The sequence below is a fragment of the Hyaena hyaena genome, unplaced genomic scaffold (genome assembly GCF_003009895.1).
Source record: "Hyaena hyaena isolate Hyena2069 unplaced genomic scaffold, ASM300989v1 scaffold_1381, whole genome shotgun sequence".
NCBI lineage: Eukaryota > Metazoa > Chordata > Mammalia > Carnivora > Hyaenidae > Hyaena > Hyaena hyaena.
In genome coordinates, this window is record NW_024082014.1 from 73,690 (window position 1) to 96,362 (window position 22,673).

At 36.8% G+C, this 22,673-nt stretch overlaps 1 long non-coding RNA gene across 2 annotated transcripts in view; it reads left to right on the forward strand.

The window, feature by feature from the left end:
- The first annotated feature begins 448 nt into the window (after positions 1 to 448).
- Positions 449 to 22,673, forward strand: part of LOC120225374 — a 142,109-nt gene continuing 119,884 nt past the window's right edge. For both annotated transcript variants that reach the window (XR_005526790.1, XR_005526791.1), the window contains exon 1: positions 449 to 686. This is a non-coding gene — a long non-coding RNA (uncharacterized LOC120225374). The remainder of the gene's footprint in view (positions 687 to 22,673) is intronic.

The window sequence follows — 22,673 nt, forward strand, 5'->3', positions numbered from 1 at the left end:
CAGTAAGAGAGAACAATGCCAAGAGATTTTTCCTCAAGGGGCAAGTTCTGAGGAAAAGGCAGAGTGATGGCCTCCTGAGTTGAATTCAAGAACTCGGGAGTTGGTGGGAAATAAATAACTGGACTGAGGACTCGCAATGGAACGTTGTGTTTGGGTTGTTGAAGCTTTGGACCTTGGCAGATTTGGGACCAGGACCCCAACTTTCTATTAAGGAAGCCGGTGTCCTTTCACTGGGTCCTTAGTTCCCCAGGAAGACCATAAACCTGTGCAAGGGTTTGCTCACCGCCCACATTCTGGCCTCAGACAACAGCTCCCACGCTCAGCCTTTGGGCCAGAGCTCACTGCCACACTCCTGGTGGCAAGCGCCGTGGAGCTCGGTGCCACAGTGTCACTTGGAAACGCGCAGGGACAGGCATCTACTAGGACTGGGGTTTACCTGACAGGTGGGAAGAGCCAGAAGCGTCGCTGCCTATGTCGGGATAAGGATACTCAAGCAGAGAGTCCACAAAGCCTTGCGGGCCCCCGTAGATCTCTCAGCATCTCGCGAGATCTGATTCACCTGTGTGGTTTACTGAGCTCGCAGGGCTTCTGGCCGGGATGCTTGTTTGTCTGCGTCACCTCCCACTCAGAGCGTTCCAGACTGTGCCCTCCTGGCTGCTGTCAGGACCTGTCAGCCTTACCAGTAGGTAAGGAGTGAGGGGAGGAGGAGAGTTCTAGTGTCCTGTGGTTACATTTTGGTCTTTTTGTGTGCCCGAAGTTTTGGATTCTTAACTTCACCTGTGCGCCTCTGTGTTTAATCCCCTTAAACGGGACGAGAGGCTGGGAGTGAGCTGGAGAGACGTATTTCCCTTCTTCCAGGTGGAATGCTGGAAGGGTCTGGGGTTGTAGATTTCTCTCCTGAAGTCAGTTAAACTCTGGAAAAACCTCACAAAATTAGCCTCTGGTTAAAAAAAATGCTCTGGCATATTTCAAAATGTCTTATTTTTCCTCTACCTGTGCCAGAATGAAGAGAGGTTTTTTGTTGTTGCCCCCTTCCCGCTACCCCGCCCCCTTCACATTCCCTGTAAGAATCAGATTGAGCTCTGGGAGGTAAAAAACAATGTGGAGACCTCTTATGACTGGGTGCTTCTGGAATTTTTGACTCTCAGTTAGCCACACTGACCCTCCAGTAATTATCAAAGTTTAACTTTCCCTCCCTGGAAATGTTGCTATGCGTGGGCTTCTGAGCTGATAAATTGTGATTCTTTGTAATTTTCCCATTGGTCTCTCCAGTTTTGGGGATACTGGTTTTGCCTGTAACCTCACTTCTCTTATGGATCTAAGAAAAATTGATTTTTCACTGTGTTTAGTTTTTTAATGTTAAGATAAGGTGTGCCAGTTCCAAGCTTCTTGCATTCTAGACTGGAGACCAAAAGTTTGGAGATTGCATTTTAATAGAGGAAGGCAAATGATAAACAGGCAAACAAAATAAGTATATACTGTGTCAGATGGTAAGTGCTGTGCAGAGAATAAATCAGGGTAAGGTAAATAGGCAGTTCTATTACGGGACAGATAACAGTTTCCAAACTCAGGGTCAGCTGCTCGCTGCTGGAAAATCTTGCTACCCAAGACACAATTGATAGTGAGGAAAGAAAGGTTGCTTTATTCAGGAAGCTGGAAACCTGGGAAGATGGTGGATTAAAATCTCAAAGACCATTTTTACCATTCACATGAGGCTGGAGGGTTTTAAAGGGGAAGACATGGGAAAAGGAAGGGGGCTATGTGCTAGAGAAGCAAGATCCCAGGTAGTTAGTCATATGTAGACATAACCTTGAACAGACTTGCTGGCATCCTTGGCAACTGTTTTCAAATGTAGTTAGGCCTTATTTTCTGGGAAAGTACAGCTCTTCACTCCTCAAGGTTAATGGTTTGCAAATTTCAAGGAAAGTAAGTTCTGCTGCAAACCAAAGGGCTTAGGTCAGAAAGCAAGGAGTGCATAAGCTTGAAGCAAGTTAACCCTTAAGGTTTGTTGGAGTGCTGTTACAGTTCTAATGAGAGGGGCAAATTGCTGTTTTATATTGGATAGTCAGGGGAGGCCTTACTGAAAATGTGACATTTGAGCAGATGCAGAGAGCCTGGTGGCTCTCTGGGGGAAACAACAGTACAAAGACTCTCAAGTGTCAAATGTTCTTTGTGGTCTAGAACAGGAAAGGTGTGTGTCTGGGCAGAGAGAATGAGAGAGAAGTAGGAGATAAGTCACAGGTAATGCTTGGTGAAACCCTTGTAGGCCACTGTAAGGTCATTGTTTTGATCTCTGTGAGATGAGACACTAACAGAATTTTGCACTGAAGACTGACGTAATCTGATTTAAGTTTTAAAAGTATAATTTTAGCTGTTGTGATGCACATAGACTATAAAGGGGCAGATAGGAAAACAAAAATTAGGGAGCTAATATTCAGGTTTCCCTGAGTCATTTATCAGGATGGTGGTGGTTAGGTGGTAATTTTAGGTTTTAGAATCTAGAAATATTTTGAAGATAAGAGTCAATAGAATTTTCTTATGTTTTGGATTTGTAATATGAGAGAAATAGAAGAAGTAATAACACCCAAATTTTTGACCCAGACCAAAATGAAACAGCTATTTACTGTAATTATGGAAACAAATACCTGAACTGGACAGAATGTGAAGTATGGCCTCATGATAGATTGAACTTTAGTATGAACACATCACATATAATCCATGTGATATTTATAAACATAGATTGGTAACACAATTGAATCAAAATTACTATTCAGAAGAGAGGTACCAGCAGTGAGTAAAGGATGGTCCAAAGATTTTATAAGCATTTGGTAGAGGATGATTTCTGGGAACTTCAGTATTACCTCACAATGCAATTTCTATTTCTGTATGTATTCTCAAGGACAGAAGATCAAACAGCTACTAGGAAATTCTAGGCAGCAAATAGAAGGAGAAGAAAAATACTCAAAGCACCTTTAATCAGAAGAAAAAATATAAAGATGTAGAATTACATAACAGAAATAATAAAAACCAGAGGCTTAGTTGACCCACAAAACCCATGAGCCATCAGGCACGTTTGAATGCTTTTCTATGAGAGGAGATACACCTGGAAGAGGTAGAAGAAATCCTATAACTACTAAATGATTATCACTTTAAAGTTTTCTTTGCTCTGGGGTCAGGAATATTTGTTGTAATTACTAAGTTGATAGGAAAAGATTGGGGGAGGAAAACAAGCCACAGTCATTAATCTATAGCATTTTTCACATTTAAATATGTATTTGAAAGGTGTTTAGTATTGTTTATGCAAAAGCATGTATAATTGAATTTATTAGAGAATAATTATGTAGGTTCTTAAACTGTCTAAATTAAATATTTTGTGATTCATATTGTCAAAGAATACTCATTCTGAATTCTTACACACATAATTGCATTAAATAGCACTTATCTTTATTTTATTCTCTTTGTTTTAGCATATTGGTTTTTGGTCTGTATTGTTTGGTTAAAAGGGAGCTGAATAACAAGCCATTCTGTCTGTCCTTTTAAAAATTAAATATTGTTAAAATTTAATGAAGTTTTAAAAATTAAAATTTAAAGACTACATTAAGAACGTATTTTAAAAAGAGAAGAGTATATGTGATATTCTATAATCAATGAGAAAAAATATTTCTCCCTGATCAACTAAAGAACAGGCAATTGAGAATATTTGCTCAAAACATTTTGTGTGATTTATTCTATTAATTAAAGTATTATTTAAATGATTTTATTACTTATTTTACAGAATATTTTCCACATCTTTCTGTTAGTGAATTGATACACAGTAATTGCATACAGTATCTGTAATCATATTCTGTTTATATATAAAAATTATGAGTGATTGTAATCTAAAGTGTTAGGTATAAAAGTTAGGTTATGAAATAAGAGAGTAAAAATGAAGTATAGTCATCACATGAATTTTTACTTCGGCATTACATGTTAGAGGTCAAGTACTTTTATTTATTATAGTGATGCTTGGTGATTGTTAATAAAATTGCTACTATGTGTATGATTATGTAGACTGTTGAAGCAGTTGAGGTATGTTCCTCTAGCTACAACTTAAATCAGTTTCACAAATCCTCTAAACTTCACTTGACTCATCCATAGACTAGCACTGCATCTCCATCTTATTTTGTCTTTCCCAAGATTTTCAACTCTTGGGATAAATTCTACAGCAAGAAGTAAGGATATATACATAAATTGTATGTACATGTATATATTTTTAAGTGGCTTTGACCAAAAAGGAAAAAAATATAAACACATAATATTACATTACAGACATTCATAAGATAGGACAAGTACCTACAGATTTATTTAATTAATTTATTTAATTCCACATCCCAGTTTACATCATTAAGGATCCAAATTCTTTCCTCCTGTATTATCCTCAGGGTATGAATTTTGTTATTGGCTGTCTCTCCTGATAGTCACAAAATGGCTATCACAGTTAGTGGCAGTACAAGAAAATGAAACGAGGTCCACCATATTTATATGTGTGTGTTTATCCTGTGTGTGTGTGTGTGTGTGTGTGTGTGTGTTGGGAAATGTCTTCTATTATGTTTCTTTTTCCCCAGTCTTCTTGAGGTATACTTTATATATACATGAAACTTGCCCATATTTAATGTGTTCATTTTGGCAGCTTTGGACACCTGTATAAACCTGTAATGCCATCACCACAGTCAAGGTAAAACACAGTCGTCACCTCCAAAAGAATTCTTGTGTCTCCTCGTTCCTTCTCCCTCCTGCCGCTGCTGCTGTTGTAGTTGTTATTGTTGTTCTTCTGCTTCTCCTTCTTTTGGTGGTAAGGAAACATGGCATGCAATCTACCCTCTTAAATAGTTAAATGAACGATACTATATTGTCAACTATAGGTACTATGTTGTACAGCAGATCTCTAGAACTTGTATACCTGCAACTTTACATTAGTGAAATAAGTCAGTCACAGAAGGACATTTACTTCGTGATTCCATTTTTATGAAGTACCTAAAACAGACAAATTCATAGAGGCAGAGAATAGAATGGTGATTATAGGGGATGGGGCATGAAAATGGGGATGCCTGTCCAGTAGGTATTATGTATTCTTTTCATTACTAAATAACATTTCTAAGTCAGCAAATTTCCTTTCAAATCTCAAAAGCTTCAACTCTAACAACTGCAACTGTTCCTTGGAAAGAGTAATTGAGCAAGGCTGATATTTATCTGGTTTGTACCAGTGTGTGGCCTTTGCAGTTATTAGATATTGAAACACTTTTTTTTTAATTTTTTTTAATATATATATTTTTTTATTTCTAGGAGAGCAAGAGAGACAGCGTGAGCAGGGGAGGGTCAGAGAGAGAGGGAGACACAGACTCCGAAAAAGGCCCCAGGCTCTGAGCTGGCAGTCAGCACAGAGCCAGACGCGGGGCTAGAACCCACGAACAGCGAGATCATGACCTAAGCGAAAGTCGGACACTTAACCGACTAAGCCACCCAGGCGCCCCTAGATATTGAAACACTTTCAAATTATTTGCCAAGCAGCCACTGACTCAATCCTATCTAGTACTTCTATTGCCCTATTCTCAGCAGCTTCTGACAGGCAATTCTTTAGACCTCCAGACATCAGCCCCTTTTAGCAGGGGGCCTCCAGAATTCCACTCCTGTGTTGAAGCAGCTATCTACCCTGATTGGTGGATGCCTTTGTATTACCAGTGGCTATGTAACTTAGAGGAGCACTAGGGAGGATTAGGATCACTGTGCTTCTTGTGTGGAACCCATGGATATAGGAAGTCAGTGGGTTCCCTGGTCAAATCAGTTTCATTGAAAAAGTAGAAAGCAAAGTGGATGGTGACTAAACCATCTACAGTATCTGCAGCAGCACTCGGTAATATAGAGGTCGTTATTATATGTGATAGCACTAAGAATGGTCATGTGTGACCTTCCCCAAGGAATTCTTACATGCTTTATAAATCCTGAGTGTTTTTCACTTAGAAGTTTAGCTAGTGGCAGTAATAGAAAGCTGCCCTGTTCCTTGCAAGTCACTGTTTATTATTCAATAACTGTCTGACCATTGTCCTCAAACTATAGATATATTCCTTATCCATATACCCCTAAACCCCAACTCCTGGCACAGATAAGACCAGTCTCAAAGTCCATTAGTACTTTATTGAAAAGTTAAAGAGCACACAATAGAATACTCTAGACAATGTGTATGGTCAAACCCGCTGTCAATGATGTTGAATAATTATGATTGGATCACTGTTCCAATGTCACAACTTCAGTAACTCCCAAATCTCAAACCCCATAAAAACCCTACTCTGCCCTTGTTCGGGGCTCTCAGCATGGATCCATTGCGGTGGTGAGGTCTGGGAGCCCGAGCTTAAGCCCATAATAAAGCCCTCTGCTTTTGCATATGTGAAAAAGAAAAAAAAGAATGCAATGCAGGGATTTTTAAGAACAACAGAAACGCAAAACTAAGTATGCCTCTTAGAATCCATTGGCTGTACAAGATTTTCTGTTGACTTTTGTTTCTCGCCTTAGACTGCTGTTTAGTTATAGGAGTCAGTGTCTTTTTACCTGATTGAGATTCCTTAATCACCTCCTCCCTACTTAGAGCCTAGCCTCTTATCTCCCTTTATGGTGGGGGTGGGGTGGGGTGGCTGAGAACCTTCTATTCCTTGCATAATTCTATAAAACAGACTTCTACATCATAATAATCTTCCTGGAAGGAGGAAATTTTGCCCAGAGGAAAACAATTTCAGACATTAATATATGGAGCAATTTGGTATTATTTCAAATCCTTATTTTCATTAAATGAATCTTATTTCTCATTTATATCATCAAAGGCCCACTTAAGCTATTCCCATATTCCCACTTCTCCCAGAAGATGACCTTTTCCCCAATGAACTTTGCCTCTAACTAATAAAACTTAGGAATTGCATTTCTCTTAATTCTAGCCATCCATTATCAGATATTGGGGACAAGTCTCAGAAGACCTTCTATAACAAGTTCCTTATAAAATGCATCTAGAATTAGTCTTTTCAATAGAATATAGCATATATTTAGCCTGAAAGATAGCTAAATCTGAAGAAGCCTTAAAGCAATATTGAATATGATTGAATATATAAACAGTTTTGCCTCCCCTAGACACCAGAAAATGAATTGCAATAGATAGGAATGTCTTTCTGTTTTCAAAATCTTTTCAGAAATAGACTTGGAAATGTCCCTCCCTTCCCTAACACATACATTCAGGACTGAATGAAGACAACAAGGGGGTTTGTTGAGAATTACTCTCTAAACATGAACATGTGGGTGCTGAGTACATAAGTTTGAAGTATTAAAACCTTCTAATATCTTCTAATCTCTCTTTTCCCTCATGTCTTTCAATGGAACATAAATTGTTCTATGGTCACTGTTCAGGAAAGGGTGTGTTACCCTAAAGCAATTTCTTCTAACTTTTGAATTTTAAATAGCTAGTTTTTAGGCAAGTAGGAAGAACCCAGGACATAAAGAGTAGGCTTTTGGAGAGCTATAGGGAGAAGCAGAGAGAACACAATGCTCTTTTAGACTGGGGAAAATAATGCCCAAATTAAATCTGGAAGGAGAGGAGCATATAAGTGGTAGTGGTTAGTTGCAAGCAATTTTCTTTGAAAAAGTCTTTGTTTTCCTGTCCCATGATTCAAGTCCAACAGAGAAAAATATGTATCAGAAAGTTTACACAATGTAATAGCAAGAAAAAATATATTTTTTTTTCAGGTAGGTCTAGGGGGAAGGGGAGGAGCTAGGGAGCCCCAGAAACAATGGATGACTATATGAAGAACCTAAGTAAATCATCTTACACAACCTCATAAAGTTTCATGGGTAGAAGCATATGAATGATTTCCTTTAGTGGAACTTTGAGCATTGAAATGAGGAATGATTCAGTGTCAGCCCATATGCACTGACAACTAAGAACATGACAAGATGATGAATGTATTGGTAAATACCATCATGGACAGATGATGATGAGAACCAGATGGCACTCTTTGAGCAGCAAGTAACAAACAACCCAGCTTACAATGACTTAAGCAATAAGGACATAACAAGAACCCAGGAGATCTGATTAAAATAGCACAATGATGTCATCAAGTCCCTGGGTTTTTTAATAGTCCTTTCACTCAACCTCTGGTGTTGGCTTTAGTTCTGTCTTTTCCTCAAGGATCATTGGACAGCTATTATAAATCTTGGCATCATATTTACTAAGTTGACTCCAAATAATATAAGGACACTCTTTTCTTGAAAATCTACTTTTATTTGTAAGGGAGAAACTTGCTTAGGATACTTAATACAGTCTTTTCATTTGTATTTTATTTTGTTAAAAAATTTTTCTTTATGTTTTATTCCTGAGAGAGAGAGAGAGAGAGAGAGACAGAGACAGAGACAGCATAAGCAGGGGAGGCTCAGAGAGAGAGGGAGATACAGAATCTGAAGCAGCCTCCAGGCTCTGAGCTAGCTGTCAGCACAGAGCTGGATGCGGGGTTCGAACCCACGAACCATGAGATCATGACCTGAGCTGAGGTCTGACACTTAACCGACTGAGCCACCCAGGCACCCCTCCATTTGTATTTTAGAGAACCTGCCTATACCTAGCTGAAATACAGGCAAAATTTTGTGATATCTGTTGGCAGGAATGTGAGGTAAAGGGTATTTGGGAGAAGAGGAGAGAATGTATGTCTGGCAGATAAAAATGTGTTAGCTATATTCACCATTTTATACTTCTGTACCACAGCTATGGAGTCCACATACCCATGACCCTGAGAAAAGGAGAGGGATTTGTTCATTGACTTATTCTTCAGTGTTGACTTATTCTTCAGTGTTGGCAGAATTATTTAAATACAAAAAGAAGCAAGCTAAAAATTTACAATGAGTTATGTGAAAATATGGTTATATATTTTATACAATTTTATGGAAAGAGACTCATAATAAATGTAAGTAAGAATGTAGAAATATATGAAATCATATATATCATATATATTTTTTTTATTTTTTTTTTAAATTTTTAATGTTTTATTTATTTCTAGGGGAGAGAGAGAGAGACAGCACGAGCAGGGGAGGGCCAGAGAGAGAGGGAGTCACAGACTGAAACAGACTCCAGGCTCTGAGCTGGCAGTCAGCACAGAGCCCGACGCGGGGCTCGAACCCACGAACCGCGAGATCATGACCTAAGTGAAAGTCGGACGCTTAACCGACTAAGCCACCCAGGTGCCCCTATATCATATATATTTTTGAAAGAGACAAATGTGCTAATGTATTAGGTTTATTAGTTCCTATGGTACAGTAAGAAAAATTGTTTAAGTTTTGTTTTTTTTCCTGGACAATGAGGTAACAGGGTTTGAGATTCTTAGCAGTAGCGTGGCTATACCTGCTGCCCCAGTGTCTTTCTTTGTAGTGTGGCTATAGTATAAGTGTCAGATGAAACACAGGATGCTCAGTTAAATGTCAATTTCAGGAAAACCAACAAACACTATTTTAGTCTAAGTATGCCTTTAATACTGCATAATTGATTAAAATAATCATTCTTAATCTGAAATTCACATTTAACTGTACTTCCTTTGTTTTTATTTGCTAAATCTTGCAACCCTACCTTAACCAGAAGAGTTGGAATATATCAGGCCACCCAAATCTCCAAGGGCTCTTGGGTACCCAGATTTCCCAGAGATTACTTTCTGTCAGCAGGCACCTTAAGTTCAACAGTTTGGCCTTTAGGTAGCTGCAGTGCAGGTAGAGACTATACCACTTTTCACACTTGCCCTAAAAAAGGCAAAACTTTAGGTGTGAAGGCCCCTTCCAGTGGACTGTGTCCAGCACAGCACCCTAGTACTTACATCTGCTCTCTAAGATCATGGGAGAGGCAAGCATCCATGCCTTTTCTTCCCTTGCTAACCAAGGCTTATATGACTTGCCTTGCCTGCCTGATCCCAGTCCTCCAAGATTAGTGTCATCTCTTACTCTTATGAGACTGTACTCCACTTTTGAGCCAAGAGACAGGTAAGATGTATATCTGCTCTTTCCACATAGACACAGGCTCATCCTTTATTTCTTCATAACACATGCAAAAGACTAATTTCTAGGACAGTGCTTCATATATATATATATAGTAAGCACTTAAGTTTTTACTGAGGGCATGAATCAATTTATTTTACTTTATAATTTGGCATAACTGAAAGAAAACACATCTTATAAAAAATAAGTCTTGATATTTCTTGACTGCATTTAGAAGTCATAGGCTGAACAAACCCATAAATAACTCTTACTACACTCTGCTTTACACTGATTAAGAGTAACTGTATGGAGCTGCAACCTGGCTGAGTCCACTTGAATTCACTGATCAAAATTAACTCCACCCTTGAAGGAAAAAATGGAAACTGGATACCACCTAGTATGTTGCAATAAGAGCACTATGTTATTTCTGTGCTATTCCTGCCAAAAATTCATGAAATAAATCTAGGATCTAATCATGAGGAAATATCAAACTCAAGTTGAGGGACATTCTGTTAGTCCTGTAATCTTCAAAATTCTGAGGAATGATCCTGCTGAACTAAATGACAACTACTGAAAATCATAACTAAAAGCAATGCTTGATCTTGAATTGGCTCATTTCACTATTGGGATATTTGATAGAACTTCTGTCCAAGGGTTAAATAGTAGTACTGTCTTAGTACTAACTTCTGATCTTAATAGTTGTGCATTGGATGTACAGTACAATGTCCTGATTTGTTAAAGTGAAGCACTGATTTTATTAATTGGTGATCATCATGTCTGAAAGTTACTGCACAAGTTATCATCAAGAAATGTCTTCAGTCTACTCTCAATAAAACAGTATTTCTACTACTTTTGTAACTTTTCTTTTCAACTGAAATTATTAACAAATAAAAACAGCAACAAAGACCAGGAGTTTTAACAGCTAACAGTCCAGGCCAGCATCTTGTTCTGCTGAAGGCCTTTTGGTCTCTGACATTATTGTGTAATAAAAGACCAGTGGTAGAACTATTTAGAATAGGCCTACCAGAGAGGATGAGAAAGTAGAGCACTTTCGCAAAGAGCTGGGCCTATAAATTTTGTGAATCTCATGAAGAAATTTCTTTTTTTGCAGGGTAACTCAGGAACCAGGTTTGAGGGTGACACCTTTCTTTAGCCAGAGTTTGAAGGTCTCCTGAAAAATGTACTCACTGTGTCTAAAAAAGAGACCTAAAAATTACTAAAGCCTGTTAAACATTTTATAAAGATAACATTTATATGGTTTGTTATGCAGACATTCTTTGTAGTGCAGCTGCTTCTGGGAAGGGTAATTGACTGGTTAAGGACTAGAAAAGGTTTTTACTGTGCACTCATGAATTGTGCATGTGTTTCCTATTCACAAAAATAAAAGTTACATAACTATAATCACTTTTTAGTATATCTGTGCTGAAGCAGGAGATCACTGTCTCTTTGTGGTTGGTAGAGAGATTGGATCCTATGTATGGGAATATGTGGTGACAAAAGAAACAAGTGATCACATTACTTCTCAGACAAGTTTAGATTTTGAGGTCATGGATACTTAAATTCTTGGTATGCTCTCTTCGATCTATTTTCTATAAGCCTTAGGACTGATGTATATTATGATACCGACATTCTGATACTTCGCTGCCTTTTAGTTTTAACTTTGTAGAGTTTTTTTTTTTTTTAATTTTAGGAATGTATTTTATTTTTTTACATTATTTTTCTAATATAACTATGGGAATTTTAGAGAAATTCTGATTAACTGTGCATCAAAGGCTTTTAGCCAAATGCTGTTATATAGCAAAGTTCGTAGACAAAATATTTGAATTGCAGACCAAATGGAATTAACTGTAAGTTTTAGGGTTGGAATGATAAAAATTTTTAATGATTTTGTAAAGAACAACACCAAAAATTTAGAATATAATTGTAGAATGTTAATGAACATAGATTGAACAATATAGATGAAATCATTTCCAGTGACATTCTCTTATATCATGTCCCAAATCCATTATAAAATTCTTTAATACCTGACAAATACTCTATAAATTAGTAGTATTATATATAATTTTTAAAAATGTTTTATTATTATTTATTTTTGAGAGAAAGAGAGAGACAAAGCATGAGCAGGGGAGGGACAGAGAGAGAGACACAGACACAGAATCTGAAGCAGTCTCCAGGCTCTGAGCTGTCAGTACAGACCCTGATGCCAGCCTGGAACTCAAGAACCATGAGAATATGATCTAAGCCAAAATCAGATGGTTAACTGACTGAGCCAGATGCCCCTACATATTGACTCAGATCGGTAAAAATCACTTGACACCCCACTGGTCTTTTTAGTCACACTCAAATTCTCTTAAAAATTTTTTTTAATGTTTATTTTTGAGAGAGAGATAGAGACACAGTGTAAGCAGGAGAGGGGCAGAGAGAGAGAGAGGTGCAGAATATGAAGTAGGCTCCAGACTCTGAGCTGTCAAGCAGAGAGCTGATATGGGGCTCCAACCCACAAACTGTGAGGTCATGACCTGAGCCAAAGTTGGACGCTTAACCAGCTGAGCCACCCAGGTGCCCCAGATTCTCTTTAAATAGAAGAAATATAGCAATATGCATCTTGTTATTCTAGGAATCAAGGTTCAGAGAATGTAGTCTCAGCATTGTCATTTAATATCTGTATTAACAAGAGGATATTAATAACAGGGAAGCCTAACTTACAGGTGTAGTGAGCATAAAAATACATTTCACATATACTTTTGCAACTGTGTTTTGAAAATCATATTCTATGAATATACATAATAAATATAATGCTGTGTAGAAGAATTAATAGAAATTATAAACTGAAATATCTGAAAAAATCTATTCTCAATTCTCAGAATATTTTTATCATATTTATTGGCATGCACATATTCGTGTGTCGAGAATGTCTCAATCATTTTCATTTAAATTTTCAATTCTGATAAATCATATAAAGTCTTAATGTATATAACTTATTTTATTTTTTTAAATTTTTTAAAATTTTTAATTTTTTTAATGTTTTATTTATTTTTGAGAGAGAGAGAGACAGTGTGAGCAGGGGAGGGTCAGAGAGAGAGGGAAACACAGAATCCGAAGACAGGCACCAGGCTCTGAGCTAACCGTCAGCGCAGAGCCCAGTGCAGGGCTTGAACCCACAAACCGTGAGATCATGACCTGAGCCGAAGTCGGACGCTTAACCAACTGAGCCACCCAGGCGCCCCTGATTTTCTTTTTTATTGTGAAAATTGTTGACTGATTTATAAATTGCTATAATTTTTGTTTTCATTGCATTTTGTGTCCTGGTTAAAAAAAATACATAACATAAAATGCATCATCTTAACCATTTTTAAACATACAATTTAGTACTACTATGTATATGTGTATTTTTATGGAACTGATCTCCAGAACTTTTACCCTGTAAAACTGTACATATCTGCCCTTTAAGCAACAACCCCTATTTCCCCCATCATCCAGTCCTTGGTAATTACCATTCTGTTTTTTGTTTTTATGAATTTGATTACTTTAGAGACCTCATATAAGAGGAATCATGCATTGTCATTTTTGTGACTTGTTTATTTCACTTAGCATAATGCCCTCAATATGCATGTAGGTTGAAGCACGTGACAGGATTTCCTTTCTTTTAAGGCTAAATAATATTTCACTGTATGTATATATCACATTTTATAATATTGAACTTTCTTAACATTCCTTGAATTTTGAAGTCTATTTGGTATTTTAGTAATTCTGTTGATGTATTTTTCCTTTAGATGTTTATATCTACAATTATAATGTGCTGGGAGTTGCACCGGCCTCTCTGGATGGCAATCACAGCAAGGAAGTGGCAATGTTTGCAGCTCCTACCATGAGAAATGAAAACTGGTATCTCCTTCTGCTACTATGGCTCATGTTGAATATAAGCCTACTGGTATTGACCAGGCCTCACAATATTCCATATCAGACCCATATTCTGAAAACAGATACCTCATAAGGAAAAGCATACTCCTGCCTTTACGAAAGAGATTTGAGATGAAAGCTCTGTGGGCGATTGTCAAAAGGCTCTTCCTATGGGCCTTGCCGATCCAAGACTTAGGGGGTTAAGAATACAAGAATTACAATTGAGCCTGGCCCTGAGACCAAGGGACTATTTTGGGGTTAAGAGCAAAACATAGTTACCACATATATCTTTGCTAATTGGTGAAACATAACAGTCCCTTCCTCAAGGCCTACTTTCCACAAAGTAGATAGATAGATAACAGTAGCTAAAACATAACCCAGGGGCAAAAGACTGACCCATTCAGGGTCCCCATGTTAGTTTCCACAAACAAACCAATTCAGAAACATTCATCCTCTTGAGAGCCAGACAAAATACTCCTAACTTATCTATATACAATTTGACCTATATGTTATCCTGTTTTTTACTAAGAACATTCTGTTATTTCCTTGGTCGGAATACTTCTTCTATTTATATCACAAAAGGCCTCCCATTGTAAGAAATTCTTTTCTATGACTTCATCTTGTTGTTGAACCTTTAAATAAAGACACAAAAACTGACAGGACAGAGATGCCTGCCTGGGGATCAGAAAGAATCTCTGGGGCATCTCTCATTCTCTTTTCTCTCTCTCGCCGACACCGTCCATCCTTCAGGGACTCCTGGACCTGCCGGAGCCGGCTCCGCCTCCGGCAATAATGGAAATTGATTTAAAACTTTTATTTGCCAAAATCTTTGCCACGTATTGGTATTCCTTGTAATGATACAATTTCCAGAGGTAAATCAAGAAAACCTACTTTATCTTTAAGCATAAAATGCTTTTTATTAAAGCATGTTAAGTAGCGAACTTCATTATGTAATACCATCATAAAGTGTCTCGGAGATAGTTAGAATAGTATATAATTCACCAAGATTCATGTTTGTCAGAAAGTATGCAATTAAACCACAAAAATTCAGTGTGAGGTGTGCCAACTCTGGTGTTTTTAGAAATTCTGTGGCTTGTAGCAAGTATAAAAAGGAGGATAAGTTAGGTGTAGGAATAATAGAGGAAAAACATATTGGGTCCCTGATGAATACGAAACAGTTAAATCTTCCATTGATTTCTTTCTGAACTTATGAAAGAAGGAAAAAGTAAAAATAAAGTTTTCATCATTTGTGGACTGTTTTTATTATATTTTTGCTATTATATGCAGCTAAAGTTATCAGAATTATTACAAACTTCATACCAGAACTTGGCTATTTTATTTTTTCCTGATTGCAAATTTTAAAGCGATAAGTCTTAGACCCTGGAAGAATTTCTATATTTTCAAGAAGGACTGAGTAGAAACAGTTATATACCTTCCTATTTACTACTATAGCAATCCAGATTGAATAATGCATCCCTTTGGGAATCAAGAATATCAATCATCAAAATTTTGAATAGTGCAGCTATAGGGATATTTATCATCTACCCATTAATTTTTCTGGCTTTACCTATGCAGCAACCTGATACATATTGGAATATGACAATAGATTATAAGGATATTAATTGGGCAGTGATTGCAACTATAACTGCTTTTTCAGATATAATCTCTTTTCTTGGATAATGTGATAAACCTCTGACATTGGGAAGGAATTATGTGCCTGCAAACTTGTTTCCTTTTTACTTTTTTTAAAAGTTGTTTATTCTGGTGAGTATAGATCACCAGGAATTAAGTCTTTACATCCCTCCTTTAAGGATAGATGATACTCCATATTTGTAGCATAATATAGTCTCAAATGACATTGATAGTTCATCATTTCCACAGTCCGTCATTCTGGGACACTTCACTAATAATTTCTTAGCGGCCTCTGGGAAAACCAGGAGATCAGGGAGAAGCAAGTTCAAGTTTGCCAGCTGCAAAGTTAAGATGTGTGTCAGAGTAGAGAATAAATACAAGAAATGTTAAACTTCTATACCTCATTGAAATTCCTGGGAATTCAAGTATCTGGGGGAATTGAGAATATTTATTCAAAGTGAAGAATATCATGCCTGGTTTTTCTCTCTGTTTTTGTCAGGCCTCTGGCTAACCCACAGGTGGGGTAAAACAGTAAAGGTTAATAAGGGAACTATTTATAGATCTCTGGGAGGCATGAAAAAAAATGGAGGCATCTCAGGGTAGCAAAGAAAAGGAGTTATCCCTCTATATCAGAAAGGATAAGAGGAAAAAATAGTTGTACAAATCCATAGATAGTAGCTGTACCTGCAGAAGATGTTAGCTTGTTAGAAACTTTGTGGTCTTATATTGGGGTGGCTGGGTAATTCACTCATTTAAGCATCTGACGTTGGCGCAGGTTATGATCTCAGAGCTCGTGAGTTTGAGTCCCGCATCAGGCTCTGTACTGACAGCTTAGAGCCTTGAGCTGGCTTTGGATTCTCTGTCTCCCTGTCTCTCTCTGACCTCCTCCCACTCATGCTCTGTCTCTTCAAAAATAAACATTTAAAAAAAGAAAGAAACAGTTTGCTGTTGTACGGATGTAGCTTTCCTGGAGTAAACAACATGAAGTATGCAGTGGATGACATACTCAAATTTAAATCTCCTCCTGTCCTCTATCTCTTGGGCTATTATTAGTTTAACCAAACCAGAGTAAAAAACTGATTGATTTAGTCCAGTAAGTTTGGCATCCTGTTGGTGTGTGAATGGAGATGGATGAGGAGGAATGAACAGATAATATCTAGTAACAGGAGGCAAACAAGTTGGCAAGTCTCTATAGGTTTTGGAGGCAAAGTAGCTTATTCAGTGGCATACCATTATTGAATACAAGTAGTCTGTATTAACAGATCCAAGACAAGACTGTTGTAAACCACACTATCCCAGCCTACTGGCTTATACTATTATCAAGCTCTCTGTCAGCCACTATGTTTAACCTTAGTGGTGCTCCCATGTGATGCTTATGTAAAATGATGGTACTACTTTTTAGTATCTAGGCTTGTTTGGGAAGTAAGTAATCATGACTTTGGTAATTATTTGTCTCTTACAGAATGTTATAAATACTTTGAACCAGTGAACTATATATGAAACTATCTCTCTAATTGTCTGGATGTATGTGTGCATGCGCATGCATGTATTTCTTAGACATGTGTATTTACAGTTACCCCAAACTAGAAGTGTGGGTTAAGTTTTGTAAGATTATATTTAAACATTAACTTAAAAGTTTTATCTGTAATCTCCATGACCCAGACTGCCATTTGTTTGGAGGTGTTCATAATCAAGTGAGAAAAACTTTCACCAAAGAATATGATTAGAAGCCTATTGATAAAATGATTGAAATTGCTACCTGACCATTTGAAACAACTGTTGCCAAGAGGGAAGTGGGAAAAGTGAAAGAGGAAGAAAGGCTAAAGTGATTACCATGCTTTTTAAAAGAGAAATAGTGTGGTTGCTAAACAGTGGAGGAATGTCTAGTTCAGTAACTTACTCACTGAGATTTTATTAGAGACTAAGCCAGCAATAATTCCAAAATCTCAGCTGGGAAATTTTGGGAAGTACTCCTAGGTAAAGAACTTTGTTTGTAACATATAGGTAATAGAAGGGGAAGTCATAATCATCAGCTATAACATTGTAAAATATTTACACAGATTTTTTAAAGTTTATTTTGAGAAGGAGAGTGCATGAGGGAGGAGTAGAGAGAGAGAGAGGGAGAGAGAGCATCTCAAGCAGAATCCATACGATCAGTGTGGAGTCTGATGCAGGGCTCAAACTCACGAAAACATGAGATGTGACCTAAGCTTAAAACAAGAGTTGGACACTTAGCCACCTGAGCCACCCAGGCACCTATACACAACTTAAAATTATAACGTTTACCTCTGATTCTGACTTTGCATGAATTATAATTTAAAAAAATTATTATTTTTTCTTTTTCTATTCTTATAAAGGGTGATGGGAATGGTTAAACTTAGTCTGGAATTTTCCAAATATTGTAAATTAAGAATAAAATAGGTTTAGAGACTGTGTTTGAAGCAGGATGTCATTACAGAGAATGGGTTTGCATTGCTTTTTTTTTAGAGAAGGAAAAATTTGTGTGTGTGTGTGTGTCTATGTTTAACACGTGAAGCAGAATCTAACATAAGATGGAGATACCTTAATTGCATCTGGATCAAAAAATTGCAGGGGCACCTAGATGGCTTAGGCAGTGGAGTATATGACTTTTGATTTTGTCTCAGGTCATGATCTCACAGTTGGATTTGTGGGCTGGAGCCTGCATCAGGCTCCACTCTGATGGCACAGAGCCTACTTGGGATTCTCTCTCTCTCTCTCTTTCTCTCTCTCTGTCTCTGTCTCTCTCTCTCTCTGCCCTTCTCCAGCATGCACAAATTATCTCTCAAAATAATAAACTTAAAAAAATTGCATATGGATTGGAATGTGTACTTATATGAAGAGTGAAACGGCCCCCCTCTTTATACTCTTTTTGTATCAGTAATAACATCATGAGAGCTACAATTTTAGCATTCCATGAAGTCATATTGAGATTATCAGTTACCATGCCTCAAGTGACACCAATTTGCCTTTACTAAAGGATGAACTATGATTCAAGCTAGTTAGTTTTCACTTCTTAGAGTTTTAATCTGGAGTGGAGTATTGCACACTGTATATACTTTGTAATTAAATGAATCAAATGATGGTAGCCTAGAGGAGATTCTCCATAAGTTTTTGCAGCTGTTCTTTAAGTTTTAATTTTATATTTTCCTTCAATTTGGTGATCTTCCAGGTGAAGTATTCTTTTAATAAATTTCTTTAGATTTTCCAGAGTCAGTTTCAATTTTTTTGAGGTATAATTGAAATACCACATATTATTTTCAGCTTTACAAGATTATTCAATATTTGTGTATATTGCAAAATGATCACAACAAACCTGGTTAACATCCTTTACTCTATATACCTATAAAACTTTTTTCTTGTGATAAGAATTTTTTAAATCTACTTTCTTAGCAACTTTCAAATATACAATACAGTATTATCAACTGTAGTCCCATGCTGTTTGTATATCTCCAAGACTTATTTATTTTATAACTGACAGATTGTACTTTTTGTCTCTCTTCACCCATTTGGCCCACCCCTAATTCCTGCCTCTCCCCCGGCAAACACCATTTTGTTCTCCTTATCTGTGAGCTTCTGTTTTTGTTGTTGTTGTTTTTGATTATTGTTTAAGATTCCACATATAAATGAGATCATATAGTATTTATCTTTCCCTGTTTGACTAATTTTATTCAGCATAATAACTACCATACAATACCATAATAATACCAAAATTTCCTCATTTTTATGGCAGAATAATATTCCTCTGTGTGTGTATATCATATTTTCTTTATTCATCCATTGATGGACATTAGATTATTTCCATACCTTGAGTATTATAAATAGTATTGCAGTGAATATAGGGGTTCATATGTATGTTTGAATTAGTGTTTTGTTTTCTTTGGATAAGTACCTAGTAGTATAATGCTAGATCATATAGTAGCTCTGTTTTTATTTTTTTGAGGGACGTCCATTCTGTTTTCCATAGTGGCCGAACCAGTTTTACATTCCAATCAACAGTGCACAAGGGTTCCCTTTTCTTCATATGTTTGTCAACACTGGTTTTTCTTGTCTATTTTTTAATGTCCATTCTTACAGTTATGAGGTGATATAGATTTATATTATTTTATTTTTAAGACATTTAAGACATTAAGAAATTTTAAATTTCTACACACAACATGGGGCTCAAACTTACAACCCCAAATTCGAGAGTCACATGCTCAAAAACAAACAAACAAAAAACAGTTGCATGCTCTACCACCTGAGCCATCCAGGTGCCTCTAAAGCTGTACATTATTTATAATTAAAGATTCCAAACTAATATTGACTTTTTGTACCATATAAAGTAGAAATTGTGTTTATCCAAAAAAAAAAAAAAAACCCAGATATTAATAGAGTGGCTTAAACACAGAAGAGTTAATAATCTTATCCAAAATAATGCTGGTGCTAGGCTCTTTAGGGCTGGTATGGAAGTTCTACAGTTATCAGGGAACCAGGCTTTTGTTTTGTTTTCTGCTCCCCAGCACTAGAATCAGATCTGAATTCCCCCTAATGTATAAGATAGCTGTCAGAACTTCATAGATGACTTCTATTTTAAAAAGAAAGAATAAAAGGAAAAAAAAAAAAAAAAACGAGGCACCTTTCAACAAAGTCACCTTCCTAGTATATTTCCTATATATCTTATTCTCCAGAACATGGTCAGCAGGCCAGTTTGACCTACAAAGTGAGCTGGGAAATGTGACCTTTATGGTGACCAACAATATGCTTAGCTAAAAAACCAAGAACCTGTTATGAAGGAGTATGTGGAGAATAGCAATTTTTCTACTGCTTTCTTCATGAACAGCCTTTTTAATTTGTGTGTCTTTTTGCTATAACTAAAGTGTTTGCTGTTTTAAAACTCTTACTGCATACTTTAGGATATTCTTAAGCAAAATGTATTTTAGTTACACTTTGATTGCTATATTAATAATATGTGGAAATCCAAAGGAAGCCATAACCAAAAACCAAACAAACAAACAAAAAACTTCAATTCATAATTTCTTACTTGAAATAAGTTTTCTGACAAAGAATAGCCCATCATGTAATCATTGTTTTGGAACTTGGGAATGATTATTGATGGCTCTATTGGTTATGATATTTGAGGAAAAGAAACATTTACCTCATTCTGGTTTATATTAAATAAAAAACTTTAAAACTATCAGTATTTGTATTTTACTATTTAGATCTATTTGTATTTACTATTTGTAGTTTACTATTTACTATTTCATTATTCTCCCATATATTTGTCTTTATATATAATATGTTGGCCTTAGAAAAACACATTTTTAGTAAAAAATTAAAAACTTAATGTTAGTTCCCTAAGAATGGAAGGGAAGACTTTACATTATTTCTGTACTCTCTTACTCCTAGTTGGTAAAACATGTAATCAGTGGCAGCAGTAATCAGTGGTTGGTGTGAGAAGTGTATTCCTATACAAATAATCCTAACGTAATTGGGAAGTTAAGAATGACTTTTCTACATAGTATCCAGAAGCTCATTCAGTGAATGCAGTATTTTGATTTCCCTTCTGGGGGCAGCTCCTCTATCTAGTGCACACCCTCATGCCTTGATCTCCTGTTATGGTCTGTCTAAAAATACTTGTTGGGATGAGCACTGGGTGTTGTATGGAAACCAACTTGACAATAAATTATAAAAGAAAAAGAAAACTAAAAAAAATCCTAAAAAAATCTAAACTAAACTAAAAATAAAAACATGTTCTCATTTGACTTTTTTTTCCCCCTCTTGGATTTTTTAACCTCTTTGCTACTGCTTTCATCCATCCACGTTGCCAGTTTATTTCAATTCTGTATGATTCCTTGAGTGGGTTTACTAAAGGCTGTGAGGGAAGAGAGGATAGAGAAGCTGATATTCTGATTCAGCACACAAATTGATTATTTAAAAATCAGATTTTCACATTTCACAAAGCAAGGACTATCAAATTCTGTACTTCCTACATGATGTTCTTATACTCTTACATTAGTGGCATTATAAGTGATTCCAGATTATAAATGGTGCTATTATTCATTACGTAAGATATGAGGACAAAACAACAAACCACAACTACAACAATAACAACAAAACTCCCCAAAACCTCTATTCTAGGGTGTGTATACATGTGTATAATGTTAGGCATATATATTTTTTTCTGTTTACAAAAGTGATTTTAAGCAAAATTTTACAAATGCAAAAATACTACATATATATGTTCTTCTATGCTATCTTCATTGTCGTAGAATTTGTACTTCATGAAATATAGGGGTGCCTGGGTGGCTCAGTCAGTTAAGCGTCCAGCCCTCGATGTTGATTTAGGTTGTCATCTCACAGTTGTGGGATTGAGCCATGTGGCCAGGCTCTGCTCCGAGGATGGAGACCGCTTGGAATGGTTTCTCTCCCTCTATCTCTGCCCCACCCCTGCTCATGCTTTCTTACTCTCTGTCTCCCTCAAAATAGATAAACTTCAAAAAAAAAAAGACGTGAAGAATTTTGCCAATTAATTTTTTTCTGAAAAAAATTTTTTTAATGTTTGTATTCTTCTTTTTAAACAAATAGTTTATTGTCAAGTTGGTTTCTGTATAACACCCAGTGCTCATCCCCACAAGTGCCCTCCTCCATGCCCATCTCCCCCCCCCCCCCCCCCACCCATCAGTCCTCAGTCTGTTCTCAGAATTCAGGAGTCTTTCATGGTTTGCCTCCCTCCCTCTCCCCCACTGTTTCCCCCCTTCTTCTCCCCCTTGGTCCTCCGTTAGGTTCCTCCTAATCCTCCTGTACGTGCAAACATATGGTATCTGTCCTTCTCTGCCTGACTTATTTCGCTCAGCATAACACCCTCAAGGTCCATCCATGTTGCTACACATGGCCAGATTTCATTCTTTCTCATTGCCACGTAGTATTCCATTATATAGATAAACCACATCTTCTTGATCCATTCGTCCATTGATGGACACTTGGGCTCTTTTCATGTTTTGGGTGTTGTTGAGAGTGCTGCTATGAACATTGGGGTACCTGTGCTCCTATGCATCAGCAGTCCTGTATCACTGCCATGTAATTTTGAACTAAGTTAAGTAAATATATAGGTGAAG